At 45.7% G+C, this 21,438-nt stretch overlaps 1 protein-coding gene across 2 annotated transcripts in view; it reads left to right on the top strand.

Annotated features, from left to right (window-relative positions):
- The window catches only part of Gycalpha99B (guanylate cyclase 1 soluble subunit alpha 2), a 198,036-nt gene that overhangs the window by 11,515 nt on the left and 165,083 nt on the right, over nt 1-21,438 (top strand). The window contains exon 1 of one of the 2 annotated variants that reach the window (XM_089566076.1): nt 17,983-18,050. The exons of the other annotated variant lie outside the window; for it this stretch is intronic. The gene's annotated coding sequence lies outside the window, so the exon portion shown is untranslated. Of the gene's footprint in view, nt 1-17,982; nt 18,051-21,438 lie in introns of those variants that run through there. 2 annotated transcript variants of the gene reach the window in all.

Below are 21,438 nucleotides of genomic sequence, written 5' to 3'. Positions count from 1 at the left end.
GCCCTTCGACCAGCAAGACCAACGAAAATGTGTAGCGAGTGAAACATTTACTTAACAATGATCGCAGAATGAGTATCAGAATGATTGCTGATTACTTGAGCATTCCTCAAACCCAAGTTTTGAGATCGTGACAGAAAACTTATCCAAGAAGAAAGCGTGCGCGAAGTTGGTGCCGGGAGTGTTGTCAGAGGAGGAAAGGCCAACCGGTGGATCTTCTTCATCATGTGAATGAGGACCCCGATTTTTTGCCCAGCACAAGGCGGCAACGCTGCCTCAGCCCCCTATAGTCTCGACTTGGCCCCGCCAGACTTTTTTCTATTCCCGGGAATAAAATCGACGTTCAAGGGGAAACATCACGGATCGGTAGAGGTGGTTCAACAGGCCGTGACGAGGGAGCTAAACAGCATTCCGGTCCAGGCGTTCCTGGAGGCGTACGAAAACTGTAAAACTCATTGGCAGCAGCGTGTAGGTGCGGAAGGGTGCTACCTTGAAAAATTGTAATCGTTTGTACTATTCTCTTGAATAAATTTTGTTTTAAAAAATGAGTCCTACTACTTTCAGAACAGACCATGTATTTCTAAGAAATTTGGATTCGAATTTCAATTTATTTATTTCTCGCAGCTTGTGCATATGTATATTGCATGTAGAATTATATAATCATCTGATCTGATCGTGATTAGGATGTATGATTGTTTTTAATTTATTTATTTATTTTGTGGTGTTGATCAATTTATAATATTACTAAATATGTTATCGCTTAAAGCTAATTGATTAGAAAAGCAGAAGAAAAACAACCACATGCCGCCGGTGGGATCCAAACCCTCGTCGCCGTAGGTCAGTGGTAGAGCACCGGACGCGTAATTCGGAGGTCGTGGGTTCGGATCCCACCGGCGGCATGTGGTTGTTTTTTCTTCTGCTTTTCTAATCAATTAGCTTTAAGCGATAACATATTCAGTAATATTATAAATTGATCAACGCCACAAAATAAATAAATAAATTAAAAATCCCCTGTGCCCCTTGGTTTCTGTGGCTGTTGGCTTATATATATATATATATATATATATATATATATATATATATATACGGTGCGAACCAGAGCACGCATTTTACGTCGCAACAAACACAAAAATTCAAGCGTCGCCCACCCGGTGGCAGTTTTTTTTATCTTTTGCTTGAAACAGAAATTCAGGTATGAGTTTCAAAACGGTACTCAGGGGCAGGTACGTAGCCAAGCGAATTTTTTTTTTCCGGAAGGAGCTCAAGGGGCTTTGTATCGATAAGGTGGGTGGGAGGGAGGGCACTACTGAAAGCGACGTGAGACCGTCCCCTCCCCTTCCTTGAATAGGTGCCGTCTCTGGCGCACAGGATGCGAAAATCTCGTGCCATCGAAAAAGTGTACATTTTTTTTTCCTGATTACTTGGAAATTCCGGATTTTATTCTCGGACAGGCGGAGGCTGGTGATTTTTGCGCGTCTCCAGGAGCACTCAGTGCATGTTTTCAGTGCAGCGCTGAGACATCAGTGACCGTGCGTTCGAAATCAGCATGACACAGTGGGGCTCAGCGTACGCCATCAGAGACCCGGAAGCAGAAGCGACTTCAATGGAGTTCCTTATTCCGCCTTTGTTTGCAAAGACAGAAAGCCTAATGGAGTGCGCCGACAGCAGGAAGCGTATTCTTCAAAAGGGTCTTCTTAGCATTTCAGGGCGGAAAATATGACTTTAAAACTTCAAAAATATAGAAAGCCGAACGGTTTGGATAGACTAGCGTATAAAGAAAACAACGACAGCAGCAAGCTGCTCAAAGTACACGAGTGTCTTTTGAGGATCCATCCGACGTCTCTGCAGGAAGTGCGCTCGTCTACATCTCGAGAGTCAAGAAGCACGCAGACGAAAATCAATATCACAGTGGCAACGTTGTCTCTTTAGTGTCCACGTTCCTAGCGCAGTGCAATGACGAAAAGAGTATCAAAACGGCCATGAGCGAATTGTGCAACCGCGCTTTGCCACAAGACGTGTTCCTGCGTTCAAAGGTATATTACTGCGCACGAACGCACGAACGCACGTGCGCTGTGGCATGCTGCTTAGGCTTTCATTAATTACGGAATGTAATTTCTTGCTCAGAATATTGAACCGCTCATTATGCATAGGTTTCATGCATATTTATGTAACGTTGATAGGGTCTGTTATAGGCTCGTTGCTATCTTGATAATTTCTTAAGAATTTCCCCAAATTATTATTTGTACAACGTATCTCTAGTTCCTGCATATGAAGCAACAAATTTCGCGTCTTCTAGCGCCGCCAGCGAACTCCGGCGTGTGTTAACCTGTAGTTGAAGAACGACGCAGCCTAAAAGCTAGATACATAAGTTGTTGTGCTCTTTGTACCTCACTGTTTTTGTTGCGAAAGCAACACTACGCGAGTCGCCGAGCCATTTCGCGGAGCTGACGAAAGGCCATACTGCGCATGCGCCAGGAGCAGTGACGTCACACGGCGCACAGCTGGCGCGCCGCCGCCGTCCCTGCGCGGGTGACTCCGAGGTGCCGCCGCCGCGATCGCCAGTTGCGCATGCGCAGTAGCGGCGCATAGCTAGCGTGCCGGGGCCGCCACCGCTGCCGCGTGCTCTCCATCAACGTTTTTAGATCCCTTTCAGTTTGAAAGCTGCGGTGCACGGATTGTCGCCTTTCCGTTTCCTGCCGCGCGGTGGCGCTCGCCACGCTGTTTGCCCGACCAGCGTGGCCCTTCGCGTCTACGCCATCGTCGCCGCCGCGTGATTTGGAGCAGCCAGCAGATATCAGCATCGAAGATATCAGCTCTCCTGCGCCATTTGTTGGCAGTGAAGCTTATCTTACAGTATACAAAAGCTTCAAGCAAGGGTGCTTAAAGCATCCCACCAAAAAGATGCTAGAGCTTACGAACATTGTAAACAAAGGAATCTCGATTTCTTTGAAAGAAGGTCCCGTTTTTGTGGACGTTTTTTGGGAGGTGCTAGACGAGCTGGAATCGCAAAACCATGCTCGGCTTGGATGTGCAAAGCATATGGCCACTTTTACATGCCAAGTGCTGCATTTTGTCACAGTGACACGCATGCACTTCTATGCGAGAGACGTGAACATTCGGCTGGAGAACAGAGAAAAGGTTGTCATTGCAAATAAAAAAACTCGCCTTCTGTAGCCATTCCCTCCGTGCTTCCGACTTAGTGTCTGCATTTAATGCTTGTCTCTGTTCAATGAAATTAACATTCTAAAAATGAAAGTGCAGGACGCTGCTCCCGGCTGTGCGATCATTGCAAACAAAAAGCTCTTCTATAGTTATTCCCTCCCTGCATCCAGTTAAGTGTGTCTGCATTTATGCTTGTGTTCACTGAAATTGGCATTCTAAAGAACGTGCAAAATGCTGCTCGTATGTGCGGTGCTTCGTTGATAACATAGCGCGGAATTTTGTGACTGATCTAGAAGCGGAACATCGCTAGTTTTAACCTTTCATTAATGTTTCGTGCATTCTCCTGAAGAAATATTGATAGCTTTAGTCCAAGATACGCATATCATCAGCGCTAAACGTCGCAAACGCGATGCGATAAAGCGCAATGCAAACGAATGGTTTTTTGGGAACTGGCATCAGCCTGCTCTTTATCTCACCCTTACTAGCCAGGCGAAACAGTTCTTTAACCATGAGACTGAATTTTCAACGTGACAGCTCCAAAAGTACAGGAAATTTGAGTTCGACGTGTTCGCTCCCAAGGTTATCGCGGATGAGAACAGGCTGTCACAGCAACTGCCAAGCGCGAGCGCTCCGGAGGCTCCGGGCCGACAGCGACAGCAGCGCCGCGTGGTGAGTGGAAGCGGACGGGGGCCGCTTTCTTGGGCGCGGCCCGGGGGAGCTTGCAAACTGAAAGGGATCTAAAAACGTTGCTCTCCATCGCCTCCCTCTCTCTCCTCGTTGCTTTCGTAATCCTCCAGGTTTAACCAGAGCTACACCACTGCCAATTTTTTGCTGATATATCACTCTTACTGATACATATGAAAGAAGCCAACAGCCACAGAAACCAAAGGGCACAGGGGATTTTTTTCTAATTGATTTATTTATTTTGTGGTGTTGATCAATTTAGAACATTACGGAATATGTTATCGCTTAAAGCTAATTGATTAGAAAAGCAGAAGAAAAACAACCACATGCCGCCGGTGGGATCCGAACCCACGACCTCTGAATACTGACACAGCTGGTTATCCGGGCACATCAAACATGATCTTATGCCTGCGCCCTGAAGCGATTTCATTTGTCACTCCGCGTTCTAAGCAGCGTACTTCTGCGATTCTGCTGGCGTTTCGATAACAGACTAGTCGATTGCTGAAGTACTCACAGCCCGTGGTTTCCACATGCGTGAGCGGTCGTCCAACGCCATCTGGACACCAGGTGATGTTGGCTCCTCTCACACTACAGGGCTGCGCACTACACAGCTGTCTTTACAAAAGAACATTTAATTATGCTTTTCCGGTGTGAAAACACAAATAATAAAGTGGGGTCGACATAGACGCTGTCTTTTAACAGATATGTTTTTTAACAAACTTAACGAATTCCACACAGAAAAAGGCAAACCAAGCAAATAAGCAAGTCAGAAGACCTGACTGCTAGCACACGGTGTGCATGAGGAGATGGAACAGATTAAGAATGATAGAAAAGGGATGCATCCTTTGCTAAAAGAAACAAAAAAGCAATGGCATGCTTTACAACCAGGAAAGCTTCAGCCATTTCACCAGTGCGTTGATCGATGCCACTAGGATGGAAGTATCAGCAAACTTCGAAGCGCAATCATAAAAACAACAGACACTTGATAAACGACAGTTTGGCCCACATTTGAAAAAATTGAAACGGTCTTTCAAACGGACATTGACATAGTGGCGTGTTTGGCCAATACATTACATTTTATTACAGCGCCGATGAACTTGACAAACAAGCTTCATTCTACACTGATGAAACGGGCCACCAAAGACGCATTTATCAGGCCACTGTTGCTCTTGCGGTAGTGGGTCTGATTTTGTTGACACTTCCATCTTCGTGAGGAACATTGATCAACGCATGGGGGGAACAGCGTCCAATTTCTAGATTACAGAGTACGCCGATCATTTAGTTAGCCGGGCCTCAGTCACGTGAACAAGAAGAAATGCTACCCTTTGTTAATCATTCGTAATGGTTTTCACCTGCTTACGAACTACTCGGGCTCGCCACGGTCTTCGGGCCTTGTCTCCTTGCTCAGCACTTTCCTGCGTGCAATGCCTCGCGTTCTTTATTTACTTTATTTGAAAGTTGTTCCCACCTTTTCTTCTCCTCGTGCCGCGTTCTGGAGAAAAGGCTTTAGACTGTGATTAATTCGCGAAGCCATCAGCACGAATTTGCGTGTTGCGACGGGAATGCAAGAATGTGTAGAACTGATTGGTTGCAAAACATTTATATCGTCAGAAAAGGCAAAATGCAGATGACTCGTGCTAGGTGGCTATCAGTCCACGGCTGAGAGCGACCTGAGTAGCCCATTAAATGGCCCTGGTTTGACCGCCCAGGTCTAAGCTGACCACCACGGCCTCTAATCGCTCCAGAGTAGGAACTTAAATTAGAGATTCCAATGGCGGCTCCTCTTTACAGTTCCATAGTATGTGATCGTAAGTGGCTATTCCGGGTCGTGATCACCGGGATAGAATTTTGATAGTAAGTAAGGAGTCGTGAAGGATCGCATCTGGAGTTGCCTCTAGGTGGTCTCCTGCTCCTTATCTAGAAGGGGGAAGATCCTATTTTCTAGTTTAAAATGACTAGTGATGTCATGATATGATACTAGGCCGTCCTTCGAGAAGCACTCAGTGACTACCGCGTCTTCTGCTCGGCTGACGAATACTCGAGTTTTCATGTGTGCCGCTTCGTTACCAGGGTTCCCCGAGTGAGCCGAGACTTATATGAACCCAAGAATGTGTAGAAAGCGTAGAAAAATATAAAACTACAAAGATGCTGCATAGAAATGCGTTTGTATCCAGTCTATTATGTATTGATTCAAGCTTTCAAGGAATACATGAATAGATCTTTAACTTGCGTTCAATCCGCCTTTAAAAACAACGTTACCAGATATTTTGGACAATGATTCTGACCGAGATCGCAGAGGTGGAAAGCAAAATCATAATATCATAATATAAAATCATAAACAATATCGTAACACAAGTCTCCAACCACAAATTTCTAGGTGTTTGGTTCAATGAAAGCCTTTCATGGAGTGTGCATGTTTTAAATTTAGTGAAAGATCTCAGTAAAACTGTAGGATGTCTTTATAAAGTTACTAACTTAATACCCACTTGGCTCAAAATTTCATTGCATTATGCTCTTTTTCATTCCAAAATATCATACTGTACTCTTGTTTCGGGAACCACTGGATTTGGTAACTTTAATAGGTTGCTTGTTCTACAAAAAAAATCTCTAAGAGCCATTGAAAGCTATTATGGGAGACTGCGAGATTTACGTACAGAACCCTTATACAAAAAACATGCTATTCTACCAGTACAACAAATTTATTATTTTCGTTTACTGCAGCATATTCACCATAACAGATTGTATGCCACTCTACCTGACAGGCCTGCCATAACTTACCATCTGAGAACACGGAAAAAGCTTGTGCCCATCACTCGGACTAACTACGGGAAACAGAAATTAACTTTCCAGGTGCCATTTGTCATCAACCAAACTTCACTAGAACGGAAATTCTTGTCATGAACTAAGGTATTTAAAAAAAAATATATAAAAATATTTGGAAGAGAATCATGTATAGTTTTGTGGCCTATACTCGCTATAATATATGTTTTTGATTACAGTCTTTGCTTCCATGAAAACGTCCTGCGGCATAAAATGTGTTACTGATGCATATGCATTACTTTCTTCACTCAACAGGTATATGTACTGCCACTTTATTTGTATCTTCTGATTGAGGTATCATGTGATGTATTCAATTCATGCTTGTTTGTGTCATATTGTTGTTATATAATATGGTGTCATTAATGTATTCATTTCATGCTTGTTTATTCATATTGTTATATTATTTGTTATCATTGATGTACTCAATTCATGCTTGCTTGTGTCATATTGTTGTTATATTATTTGGTATCATTGTTCGTCCTGCATAGGCACTAAAGGTGTGTGCTGCCGCCTGTATCAGGGAGCCAAGGCCTTGCCACGCCTATCGCCTTTTGCTTTGGCTTCCCCTTTCATTTTGAAAGAAAATAAACACCAAACCAAACCAAACCAAACCAAAATGCGTTGCTTGCTTCGAATGCGAACTGCTCGTTGGAAGGCATTTTTCAAGACTGTGAGCTTTTCGCGGTACGTAGTGGCGAGCACGTTGCGACTAAATGCGAGAGAAGGCAACGAAAGCACTTACATGGAGCTATTGCGAGGGATGGACGAACTCTGAACGCCAAAGAGCTAAGGAGCAAAAGCTTTCTGCATCTCCGAAAACATCAAGCCAAGATGAGTTCTTATAAGAACTCATCTGTATATATATATATATATATATATATATATATATATATATATATATATATATATATATATATATATATATATATATATATATATATATATATATATATATATATATGGTTGGTTGGTTGGTTTATGGGGTTTAACGTCCCAAAGCGACTAAGGCTATGAGAGACGCCGTAGTGGAGGGCTCCGGAAATTTCGACCACCTAGGGTTTTTTAACGTGCACTGACATCGCACAGTACACGGGCCTCGAATTTCTCCACCAAAGAAATTCAGCCGCCGCGGCCGGGGTCGAACCCGCGTCTTTCGGGCCACAGCCAAGCACCATAGCCACTGAGCCACCGCGCCGACACACACACACACACACACACACACACACACACACACACACACACACACACACACACACACACACACACACACACACACACACACACACACACACACACACGCACACGCACACGCACACGCACACGCACACACACACATAGGTGTTTTCTGGCACACATATATGTGTGTGTGTGTGTGTGTGTGTGTGTGTGTGTGTGTGTGTGTGTGTGTGTGTGTGAATATTAGAATTGCTCCTCGCAGTCTCTGGCCACTGTGCTTCTCTTGCATGAAGGCAAAGAATCGCCACGAGAAAAGACTATATGCAGAATCACCACTGATTTGCTGAATTGTAAGCATGTGGCGCTGTTGCCTTTTGCTGTATTGACCAGAAGAAAGACGTCGCTAAACGTGTACACACACTGGTGAACGCAAGTTATCTGTCATGTACTTCTTCATATTTTGTTTCATACTACTCGGCAGCCGATAGTTTGAGCTCTTTTAATTTCATTTCAACAAACCTCCAGGATTTTACAACTGTTTCGCTGCTTAGGAACCTCAGCACTGAACAACTTTTCTGCTTTTTTTTATTGAATAGCGAGCCTATTAAAACGTTTCAGTGGATAGAATTTCACTTCACCCTTGACTACGCCCCTTGGCCTCTGCGGGTCTCCGAAGCGTCTCGTAAGCTTTTATTGTTTATTATTACATTTTGTAACTAATTCTTGAAAGGTATGTCGTGCAGCGGCACTTAATTAGCAAAGTATGGTTCATTAACAAGTCACCTGCTTTTTCTTGGCCAGGACTTCACCGATGCGTGGTAATGGTAATGAGAAACTTAACTAAACTAAACTTAACTAAACTGAACTAAACTAAACTAAAATAAAATAAAATAAACTAAGCTAAACTAAACTAAATGGTGGGAACTAAAGCGCGAAGCAATTTCGCAGAAGGCTGCCATCATCAAAGCCTTTTCGCATTCTCCAAATCACTTTTGAGTCGGGGGGTGGAGTGTTGTGCCCTGCGGGCTTGTAAGCTGTGCGGCGAAACCAACAAAAACGCATAATCTCGGCGAAAATAAGTACCCCGAGAGACACCTCCGCCGCGCACTATTTTACTCCGGCTTGTACTGGCTTCAGCGCCTAGGAAACCTAGTAAACGGAGCTAAATTTTTTCGAGTGCATATCACTGTTGTCGACGACATTATTTCTTCAAAACTCGCCTTCTAGACTCAGAAGCGAATACGCGCTGCCGAAGACCTTGTGGAGCGAGTGCCAGGACTACATGTCCGGTTCGTGTACGCTATTTCGTGTATTTCGTGAACATATTCGGTTCCTGTAAAACAAGGCAAGAGAACTAGCGAACAAATGCATTCCCTCTATCAGTTTTTGAGGAAACCGCCAAAAACCGCGGTTTTCACACAATCATAAGAGATTAAAAAATTGGCAGTGGTTTAATACCCCTGCCACACGGCAAATTTAATGTCATTCCCATCGAATGACATTCGTTCAAAACGACATTAGTTTGCTGCCACACGAGAAAATCTAATGTCATTCGATGAAAACGACATTAGGTATCGAATGAGTTCCCTGAACACATTCGCCTGCGACGTCCGAGCTAATGTGTTCCCTCGACACCAGAGACTTGGTGAGAATATACACCGAAAAACACGATTACAAAAACGTCACAAGCACTGTAATATTTCCGCGTCCCTACGATTGTGCTGTCGTTCATTCATGTATATAAAAATGCCAAATAGAACTGGAAAAAAATAAAACTCACTCTCGCTACCAGCCTTGCGTGGTTAACATTCACAACATGGCGACGCCCAGCTCGCCCGCTTCGGACCGAATACTGCGTCGCCGCTGCATTTTTCGACGCGATAGCTTGCTCTAAACGGTTGTATTCGCTTTTATTTTGTGCATTCTCATCCATCCGTAACAATATAGGTTTAAAATATCAGTCGCTTTTGAGATAAATTTCAGAATTTCTTGATGCTAGGCTTAACTATGTACGGCGTATACTGTCGTCATAGCAACGACCCAGAGCGAAGTATTTATCCAACTTTGCACTAGAATCTACATTTTCATTTCATCCAATTGATTTACATTAAAAAAAACAAAGCCTTCGATTGCATTCATTACTGCCGTTAATAAAAGAGAAAAACGTTTTTTCGGCACTCAGTTCAGGAGGTTTGACTTGCTATCGTCTAGATGGCGCCACAGTATGTTATGCTTCTCGCGCGCTACGCTAGTCACACCCAACCACCGTGCTCCCTACCAAAACTGGTGTGAGGACGGGCGGCAGTGCGTGCAAGGTGCGCCCGTAGCATGCGCAAAGCTTTTGCGGACGCACAGCTAATACTGTCTAATTTCACCATAGAGAGCATTTCACAATATGACGTCCGCCATTTGCCTGCCGCCGCTGGCTGAGGTTTGGCTTGGCTTGGACTTGTGGTGGATAGCAGTGATCAACACGTTATTGAAATCAACGTTTTTAGATCCCTCGCACAGCGCGCCTATCTAAATACGTTGATTAAAATGAGGATGAAGATTTTAGAATCGGTTTCCATTAGCAAAGCAATACTTTTTGCAACGTATTGAAGCATACATCGAAATTTTTGTATGCTGTACTCACTCAGCAAAGCAGAAATCTGGGCGAGTTGGTAAGTATTCATGATATTGTTCACAGCGCAACAAGAACGGGAAAAACGAGACGATGAAGTTACTTCATCGTCTTTCGTTTTTCCCGTTCTTGTTGCGCTGTGAACAATATCATGAATACTGTACTCACTGTACTCTCTTTCCATCGCAATCGCCATCATTTGCAAATGACTTAGTTTTTGCCGTGTAGCAGCGCGCAGAAAAAATGACATTAAGTCGAACAAATGTCATTCGATGAGAATGACATTAAATTTGTCGTGTGGCAGGGGTATAAAACTCTGGTTAAAACTGGAGGATTGTCAATATTTGTCAATATTGACTTAACACTGCTAAGCAAAAACAGAAAAAAAAGCAATGGCAAAGGTTTTCTCAATATTTTTTTTCTTCTTTTTCATCAAGACTCGTTATGCTCAACTTGCTCTGTGGTCAGTGTTGATTGCATAAGCTGCTGCCACACTTTTTTTTTTCTGCACTACATCAATTGAAATGCTCATGAAAAACAGACTTATGAGTTGGCACATATTAGAGATTTGTACACTGTCAATCAGTCGTGATTCAAAAGCGGCAATGATTCTTGTTTGTAATCTCGGAATACCATGTTGTTACAACCTAAACCGAAATGGCTAGCGGAAGTGTTCAGTCACCCATTCATCACGCCGATATGTTTATTGCAGGCAAATGTGCGCACAGCCGGCAGAAAATAAAAATAAATGACGCTCCCGAAGATACATTTGCACTGCACCGATGTTTTCACACAGGTTACACAGTTTCTCAGGCGAGTCGTAAACCGAGCACCCATCATCACAAAACGTACTGAATGGAGCACCAAAGCAAAGGATGGCGACATCGCTGTTGTCGCCGCAAAACAGTCCTACGGCCGTGCAGCCAAGCTCGCGTCGCACACACGGCAATTCTCAAGCACAGTGCCAACACGAATCGCGAACAAAATGGTAACGAATGCGTAGCCAGCAACAACGTCATGTGCACGGTTCGGTCGCGATCACTGCCACCATCGAAACGAATGCGACTAGCTGCACAACGCCACGTTAATTTCAGCATTCGGAAAGCACGGCGTGCGTAGTGAGCTCTCGAAGGCGCACATTTCACTGCCTTGACGTAAAAGCACTCGCTTCGATCGCAATCACTTTCACTACGCGGACACTAGTCACTGTGCTACGCAGCTCATGCACGCACAAAAGTTCACCGTGAGCAGCTGTTGTTCGCCGCTGTGCGTGATGATCCTCGCAGGAATTAGGAACGCTTGCAGCAACCACAAACAGCTCCATATAAACACTTCGTGACACAGCCAACGCGTAGGTCTTGCGTCGGTTTGAAGAGGCGCTCTGTCAACTACATCAGCGTCGATTTCAACTCGAGAAACTGTCGCTGCTCGCCGCTGCTGCACGCGGAGAAGTTCGCAGTCGCTCTGAACACTCGTAATATCAACATGTGGCCAATATAGTATGCCTCGCGGCATAGGTGCCACCCATAGAGTTTCTTACTATTACCTAGAGGGAAAGCTGGCAGCCCGTCTATGGGAGTTTGCATGGCGACCCCTCGAGACCACTTCAGCCACCATGGGCGCTCAAAGCATCATGGGGCGGTGAGCTACTTGTTGCGGAACTGCAACTTTTGGCCAAAAAATAATCAAGAAATAAAGTTTTTTGATAACTACAAACGTCCTAACATTGAAAATCTTGTCTAATGATTGCAACAAACGAGCAGAAAAGCATTTAAGTGCAAAGTTTGCCCAAAATAAAGACGACTCGCTCTCCTATTGGCCAAGTAGTGAACACTATAAAAACTAATATTTCGCAATTAAAAGGCGCGTTTTTAAAAGGAAATATGTTTTAAAAAAAAACTTAGTTGCTTAAATACTTCAAAAGGTTTTTTAATAGCATTTCGGAAAAGTGAAACCTTTTATTGGCGTCGTGTGTCGTCGCGTTTTTATTACTATGGGTTTTGCACACTGCGTTCGCGCGAAAGTCGTCTGCGCACACACGAACAGCGTTTTCGGAATGAAATGTCTTAGTAGTGCCACTCCGTGTTCTCGAAAAACTACGACTGTCTCGCAACAAGTAGCTCACCGCCCCATGATGCTTTGAGCGTCCACGGTGGCTGAAGTGCAGCGCCGCCAGCTTTCCCTCTAGGTAATAGTAAGAAACTCTATGGGTGCCACCACTACAGCCACGACCTATGCCTCGCTCCCCAGTTCAGTCGACGGACGGCCATCTTGCCCGGCAGGAGCGGATGCCTACGTCACGTAAAAAGCAGCCAATCGCTGCAATTCGGTCGCCGGGCGGTTCGCTCGTCCGCCCCAAAGTTGAAGTTCACCAACTTTCCTTTCGCCTGCCGAACGGGGCGAATGCCTATTGTCTGGTCGTTCGGTCCGCCAGTCCGCCTGCCTGGCGGATCCGCTCAAAAGCGATCGTACAACGGCCTTAAGGGGTCGGGACCTCGTCAAGCTCTCCGAGCTTTTAGTCCCGTGCTCCTCCTTCTCAAAGGAAATAAAGGCGATTGATTGATTGATTGAATGAATGAATGAATGAATGAATGAATGAATGAATGAATGAATGAATGAATGAATGAATGAATGAATGAATGAATGAATGAAAACACCGAACGCATTTCCGCCGTAAATCTCTCATTATTGTTTGCGAAATCGCTCTCGACTGGAACCTTACCGGACGACTGGAAGTTGGGGAAGGGTCATTCTGGCTCACATTTCAGGTAAAAAGGAATCTGCTAAATTACCGTCCCATTTTCTTAACCAGCGTGCTTTGCAGAATCATTGAACATGTAACCTGTTGCCATATCACAAATTTTCTACATCCAAGCAAATTCCATTATCCGGCTCTGCAAGTGCTTCGTAGGGGGTTCTCCTGCGAAACCCAACTGGCAATCTCCACTTACGACCTGCCTTCTAATCATGACCATAATCTACATGCCGATGGATTACTTTCAGAGTTTGCGCAGGCATTTGACAAGGTGCCTCACCAACGCCTGTTACTGAAACTCATCCTTATTTAAGTGGCGCTTTAGGCCTCCCGCTTGCCTTCTTGTAAGGACGTCAAGGAATGGCAAGGCGTATTTCTTTTGTCATTTCATTGTGAACTGGACAGAGGGCTCGAAGGAGTTCAGATGTGCAAGGAAGTTTTCCACCTCTGATATCTTTAGGATGCAGAAGCAGTTACCAATGTATTGAAAAGCAACGTCTATAAAGAACAACTCTCGGGGACCCTTCGAATTCGTTATAACAGAGGGTTGGACTTTGCGATGTAAACAAAAAAGAAAGGACGATTAAAATAGGCATAGTTCAGTTTTATAAATTCGGTTTTCACGTAAAAGTTCAATTATTCTTGGAATGCAAGACATTGCTGACTTGTTGTAGAGTACGAGTTACACTCAGTCGGAATTGAAAATAACTAAGTAGGGAAGTCAGGGACGAGATGCGGAGGGGTATATTGTTAAATAAGAAGCGCAGTTGTGCGATTTGAGGTATTGCTCAGCTAGCTAACACGCTTCTGCAGACTGAGAAGCACCACCTCCTTGCCTCCTGCTAGCTAGGCGCTCGGCGAAGTAGATTTATCGACAGCATGTTGGACAGTGACATTAAAACGTGCATGGGCGTCCCGAAAAAGTGTCATGTTCTGTTTACCACTACAACTGAGCGGCTGCTCCATTGCTTCTGTCAAGACGCAGACCACGTGATGCCCCGCCCACTCGAACGCAGCACGACAACCTACTGGTTACTTATCAATCTGGTTCTTAGAAGTGAACTTCCACTTGCTTTTTCGTCTACCAGCTATCTTGCCTAACTTTCATTGTATTTTTAACGATGGAAGCAATTACTTCTGCAAGCACCGGCCCAAGTACTACCATGTTCTCGCCAATTACTATTAAATAAACTGTTGAGGATGATAAAAACATTGAGATATAGTAAGCAACTTACGAGGACAAAGGATTGCCACATAAATCACCGAAAAAAGTCAGTAATTAATTTGTCAAGTATAATATCGTGAAAGAAAAACGAAGCGCGTTCTGAAATAAGCATCGATAAAAGTCCGCCGAACTTTCAAGAATTAAAAATTGGGGGTTGACGCTTAAGCTGCGCCTTTAAGATTATGACGCTAGAGTGGTTCGTCTAGCCCACACAGATACGGAAACCGTTTCCTCTTTTACAATCACAATCATTATGTGAAGGACTACACTGCGCACATATCAAGCCCCGCTTTAGCCGAACCTTACGAACGTGCCTATGTGGCCAGCGTGTCTGGCTCGTACGCAACCGAAGGCTCAGGGGCTACAGTGACGGGTACTGCTCACAGTAGCAGCTTGAGAGGCGACGCTAAGAACGTGAGTCATTGTCTGCTGCTTGTTTATAAGCGGGTGAGGAGCAAGACGGCGCGCGCAGTGCTCGTGGTTGCTCCGATCGCTGAAGATCCGATGCGTTGCTGGTGTGGCTGGCGCCATCTTTGGGAGCCTCTAGTAATAGCCACTATTCCGACCAATCTGGATTTTTAGCTAACAACACGAACGATGACGGCAACGACGACGCCGATTTTTGTGCAGAACGGGGCCCTTACGCTCTCGGTAAAGAAAATAAACCAAAAAGTTTAACCTGCAGTTATAACGAGGTTAAATTGTATTGCAGTCCAGGGCTGAAACGACGGCCCCAATCAGCCAGCCAGCCAGCCAGCCAGCCAGCCAGCCAGCCAGCCAGCCAGCCAGCCAGCCAATCAATCAATCAATCAATCAATCAATCAATCAATCAATCAATCAATCAATCAATCAATCAATCAATCAATCAATCAATCAATCAATCAATCAATCAATCAATCAATCAATCAATCAATCAATCAATCAATCAATCAATCAATCAATCAATCAATCAATCAATCAATCAATCAATCAATCAATCAATCAATCAATCAATCAATCAATCAATCAATCAATCAATCAATCAATCAATCAATCAATCAATCAATCAATCAATCAATCAATCAATCACACCATGATTCCGCAATGCCTGCATGACAGCTGAGGTGTCAACTGAGTCAAATGCTTTCTCGAAATCAATGAAGGCTATATATAGGGGTTGGTTATATTCTGCGCATTTCTCTATCACCTGATTGATAGTGTGAATATGGTCTATTGTCGAGTATCCTTTACGAAAGCCTGCCTGATCATTTGGTTGATTGAAGGCTAAGGTTGTCCTGACTATTAGCGATTACCTTAGTAAATACCTTGTAGGCATCGGACAGTAAGCTGATCGGTCTGTAATTCTTCAAGTCCTTGACGTATCCTTGCATGGTACGACGGATTAAACATTATTCGCCTTGGCCGGCGTTTGTGACGGTGTGGCTGCCATCCGGAGGGGTCACATTTGCATGGGTGTCCATCAAAGTAGCACTGGAAGCCGTCGCTTCGTCCTGGACCTTGAGTGAGGGACATTGGTTTATGGGCGCTTGTTTCGCTTTCTTTCACGTGTCTTAGTTCAGTGACGTTAAATGCGCGGTCGTGTCTAACTCAGCAACGTGTTTGTGTGGTGACCAATAGAACTTGGGGAGAAAACCATCACAGCAGAGAAAGTTTTATCCCATACCAAAACCAAATTAGCTCCCGGGCATCCCACGCGGGTTGCATCTTCCAATGCTTGATACCTATCGCATGCCAAGCTAGCGCCGATTTGCTGCGTCACCGGTCGTGAAATCGCTATTAAATATTTTTATTTCCCAAATCCTCAAGTTGATGCTTTGCAGTGCACATCACCGGCGCAAAGCCGTTGCAGTTTCCAATGTGAGCTTTACGCACATACACGCGTGGCGTGGTACGATACATGCGGGCATTCGGACCACGTTTCACGCGCCTCGCTCGCAGAATGAGCCGACACGGCCAGCGCGTTCGCTGAAGCCGCAAAGCAGCATCGCAGTCTGGGAACAATTCATGTGCGCGCGCCACTGCGCCGGACCAGGCGGCCGGCTTGATCTCTTTTGTGTTGTTTCTTCCCCTTCAAAGTGACGTTTTATCTCATCCGCGCCTTCCTGCTGCGTCTAATGGGCAATCGACTGCGTGGTGGCCGCTCTCGTATACCCTCGGCGCTATACGTACCACGCCACGCAGCCTTTTTTTACTTTTCTGCCTCGCTGCTCTGGCCGACGCTGTTTGGATCTCCGCGCTGGCGCGGTACACGCGCTTATGGACTTGCCGGGGAAGGCCGCCTCCTTCCTCTGAAAACTCGGAAACGTATAAACCGGCCCTGCCGTTTCTTTCCCCTTCTCGCCTGCGCGGTGCGTATACACGCGTTATGAAAGCGCGCCCTTTCATTTTTCTCGGAAGCTTTGCAAAACGAGGCGCGTCTGAGTTTCGGTAGACTAGCTCATTTTGACAAGAGGACAAAAAAATATATATGCGTGACACATCCGGCCAGCCAAAATGAAACGGAATACGAATGGCGTCTACTGAGAAACATAAAGGAGTGAGAGAGAAAAAAGTCAGTGCACGTACTACATTTACAGAATAGTGCCTCCCCTCTGTCTTGTTGCTGCACTACGCTGTCACATGGATAGCTGTAGGGCACAAGTGACGGCCACTTGCTCAAGTCGTGGTGCTTGGACTTTCATACTGCGACGCTATTTAACTAAGCCCTTGCTCTTAGCTGCGCATTCAGGCATGCGATGATAAATGTTGTTCTTATTCTGTAGGTGGGGGCACGAAGAAGTCACAGAAAGTTGCGTAAGGACGAAATGTCCTCGGAGCGAGCATCAAGACATTGCGCATGCACCCACTGCGCTTTTCCGCAACTGTACAGGCTTTTATTCCGGCCAAATAAAAGGCGCCATAAATATTCCGTAATTTTACGCTTCCGATACTTCATGGTATTTTAGTCCCGTATCTAGTAGGTTCGAGCTTCACTAAAATGATGACCGTGTACTGTGATGCTCGGAAGAGCTAGTGGCTCATCGAAATACATGCATGCTTGGTTTTTGGTGCGTGTGTAGTAGTCGATTCACTCAAATATGCAGCGCTGGCAGTCGACGGACGAAAAGAGGACGAGACGCGCTGAACTATCTACTTCGATGCCCCTTCTAGAAACTTCAAGATCTGCTCACATCTGTGAAATACACATTGATCGTTATAGCCAGATAAGCTGACGCCAAAGAAGCTACACAGTCGATTATACAAAGTACTAATAGGATGCACTTTGCAGCGAGATATTTGCCATTGTAGTTGATCTTATTATCCACTGAACACACTATTAATCTGTTCTAACTGCGCGATTCCACTGGGGTTGCTTTGCTAGCCGAATGAGGGTAAATTGAAGCCACTTTATTCCAGTTTTTTTGCCAAGCTGTCCGCTAAATGCCGTCGTACGATCGTTTTCGACCGTATCCGCACGCGTGAGAGTCGGACATTTTCGTCCGCAAGCGGGCGTGGGCTATAAAGGTGGTGTGCGATCACTTCGCTGCTTGCGGGCGAGCCGGACCTTTCCAGCGTCCCAATCGGTGCGCCGGGCAGTGCTTCCCGTCTGATTGCGTGCGGCTGTACAGGTATGTGTTTGTAGCGAAACACTCAGATATCTTGCGCTATAGAAGTTTATCGCATTAAATGGCACCTACTTAAGACGTTTTTTTTTCGACGATGTTGCAGTCAAAGTGCAAGTGTATGTCGTGAAGAACGAGAGCAAGGTGTCTATCGCAAAAATGCTTTCTTAAAGCTTGCTTGTTTGTATGAAACAACTTATTGGGCCAGAAAAAACTAGCAGGGTTAGAGTGCGAAATGTGTTTTATGACTTAGAGAACATGCCAATGGCACAAATAGGGTCATAGGTGCTGTGTGATGACTGGTAAGACGCATACAGGGGGCCAAGATATGATGATACAGGGGCTTATATATGATGTTACACACTGTTCTTGCCCCCGCCTTATGTAATCCCCACGGGCTCTTAAGGCTTCAGTAAACGAAATATGAAAAAATTGGCAGATGCTTAGCTTGGTTAAGCCCGGAAGGTTGCGAAAGCAAATTACGAGCAACTTTAGCGACTAAAGTAGTGAAAGGCGAGAGCCTGAGTGCTGCATGGAACGCCGGTATTAGCCTGAAGTGCTATTGAGGTGTCTGCTAAACCACAGAGCTGGTAAGGCACCTTTCCTTTCCTCCAAATCACAGTCTACAACGCTGTCTATGTCAGAGCGCATCAATGAACGCCGGAATTAGCTTAGCGGAATTAGCTTAGCTTAATGACTAATACTAATTAACTGCTAATTAATGACGCTTAAGCTTCGCCTTTAGGAGTGGAACGCGACAGCGTGTTGTAGCGCTGCCAGGCAGTCCACGGTACGCCACCACCCGTTCGGCGTGATGCTTTGCCCTTTGAACGCGACGCTTTTTGAGGAAAGGAAATTACGCAGTAATTCTCTGTCATCTCGGTGGACACCCGAACCGCACCGTACAGGAAGGTAGGAACGCCACTACCCGTTCGGCGCGATGCCTTGCCCTTTGAACGCAACGCTTTTTGAGGAATGGAAATAGCGCAGTAACCCTCTGTCATCTGGGTGGACACCCGAACCGCACCGTACAGGAAGGGAGGAACGCCACCACCAGTTCGGCGCGATGCCTTACTCTTTTAACGCAAGGCTTTTTGAGGAAAGGAAACGGCGTAGTAATTCTCTGTCATCGCGGTGGACACCCGAACCGCACCGTAAAGGAAGAGATGAACGCCACAACACGTTTGGCGCGATGCTTTGCCCTTTGAACGCAATGTTTTTTGAGGAAAGAAAATGGCGCAGTAATTCTCTGTCATCTCGGTGGATACCCGAACCGCACCATACAGAAAGGGAGGAACGCCACCACCCGTTCGGCGCGAAGCTACTGGCGGTTGTATGCCGGTCCTGTAGGAGGGTTTAGAGTCTCTCGTTAAATCTCGTACGGTGCCTGGATGCTCTCGTTTCAGGCCCCGGCTGTGTGGAATTCAGTGCCCGGATGTTGGCTCTCGGTCTCCGCGTGACGTCACCACACTGCCGACAACGGGAGCTAAAATTAGCTGTGGCTTAGCTCTGGTTAAGCCTGAGTGATTGCGAAAGCAATAGCTTCCTGGCTGCGCTTGGCTCTGCTGGTGGTTTGGCATGGCTCCGCCTTTTGTGCAACTAAAGGATTTACTCTGGACACAACATGGCTTCTACTGTTTGTTTATTCCAATGAACACGCTTTGGTGGTCCGTAAAGTAGTGACTCTTGGTCTGAACACTGGGAATTACATAGTCGTCATTATATCGCTCTATGCACTACTCATAGACGATTCTTCGGCATCCAGAGTCCATGAAACTACTCTCGCTCACTGAACTTGGAGAACGCCGCCGGTCTCGTCATTCTGCGGCATAGGCGCGTTGCTTAGCCAACCGCTCTTGCCTTTCTTCATGTCTCCGCGGCACGGCGCCGGCGTTTGCGCGCTGCACGTCGCTCCAGCGACGCCTTGTACAACTCCTCAGACATGACTAAGCGGAGGCGCTTCGTTTATCCTCTCCTAGCGAGCGACCTCACGCGGCGGGCCGAGGAGGCCGTTACGTGGTAGCCGCCGCGCCGAGCGAAGGAACGACTACGGCCGAACAGACGAGTTGGGGCCCCTGCTCTCCTCTGGTCATGACGTCACGCTGTCACGTGGTCGTGCGCCGAGCGAAGTAACGACTACGGCCGAACAGAAGAGTTGGGGCCCCTGCTCGCCTCTGGTCGTGACGTCACGCTGTCACGTGGTCGTGCGCCGAGCGAAGGAACGACTACGGCCGAACAGACGAATTGGGGCCCCTGCTCTCCTCTGGTCGTGATGTCACGCTGTCACGTGGTCGTGTGCCGCACCTGCGCCGGAGCGAAGGAACGACCTCCACCGACGGCAGAAAAGTGCTAGCAGTATTACTTTCGCAATAAAAGCTACGATGAGGCGGGAAACTGTGTGCACAGCATGCGCTAGATATATGAACACACTGCTTCCTGTCTTGTTGCCTTCTGTCAGTTTCACAGACTTCATCCGAGTGTACTTTCAGGTTAACTGGTGGCAAGACGCCATATTGAAACAGTGTTAAGGGACGAGGACGACAGAGCAATAATTACTATCCTGGGCAGTGGTAGTGTTTCCTGTCGTCTTTATTCCTAGTGTAGGTTTACCAGCTTCACAGGGCTCATTCTATAATCTGCGGTTAGTCCGGTAAAGCTGACTGTTATTCTTCAACCACCAAGCTGCTGTGCCATACAACACGTTGTTTTAATCAGTTTACATAATTTGCTAAGACAATTTACTTCTTGAGTCACATAGCAAAATAACACAGAAATCAGTTGCTTGTGTCATCATCACAACTAAAAAAATTAGCCATAATGTTATTCATACCGTCATGCCTCGTTGGTACAGGCCCCGTTATTATGGACTCAAATTATCGACAATATTTCTAAAGACAAAACATTTTCAACGCAATCACGTCTCGCTAACATGGAAATTCTCTGAGCAGACAGTGTACAGAGTGAAAATGCCTAGAGCCCATTGTCGCATGCATTCTTGTCGCATTAATATGCAGAGTACAAAGACCTGTCTGGATTTGAGCAGATAAGTCAAACACTGCCTGAATCATGTACCTCTGTTACACAATGGAATTACTATCACAAGGCTTGCCACACTGTGTACATATAGTTTTGTGTTAAACCCTGAACTGCCAGGCCCACAGACTCCTCCTGCTCACACACTGTCTGGTTTCCAAAGCACTTCACTTTCTGATTTCAAAATCATTGTCTCGGCTTGGCGAATCACATCCTTGCGCAAATTGCTCCCTACACAAGATCCATTAAGCCGCTTAAAAATAAAAGAACAAAGCCGCTTGCTTACATTTTGACCTTCATAACCTCACAGATGCCTCCTTTCCGCAGCCCACAGTGCTAAGTTAGAACTTTTTGACAGAGT

This window comes from Amblyomma mixtum, chromosome 1, assembly GCF_055824585.1.
Source record: "Amblyomma mixtum isolate Tamu chromosome 1, ASM5582458v1, whole genome shotgun sequence".
Taxonomy (NCBI): domain Eukaryota; kingdom Metazoa; phylum Arthropoda; class Arachnida; order Ixodida; family Ixodidae; genus Amblyomma; species Amblyomma mixtum.
This window is presented reverse-complemented; position numbering and strand designations above follow the sequence as displayed.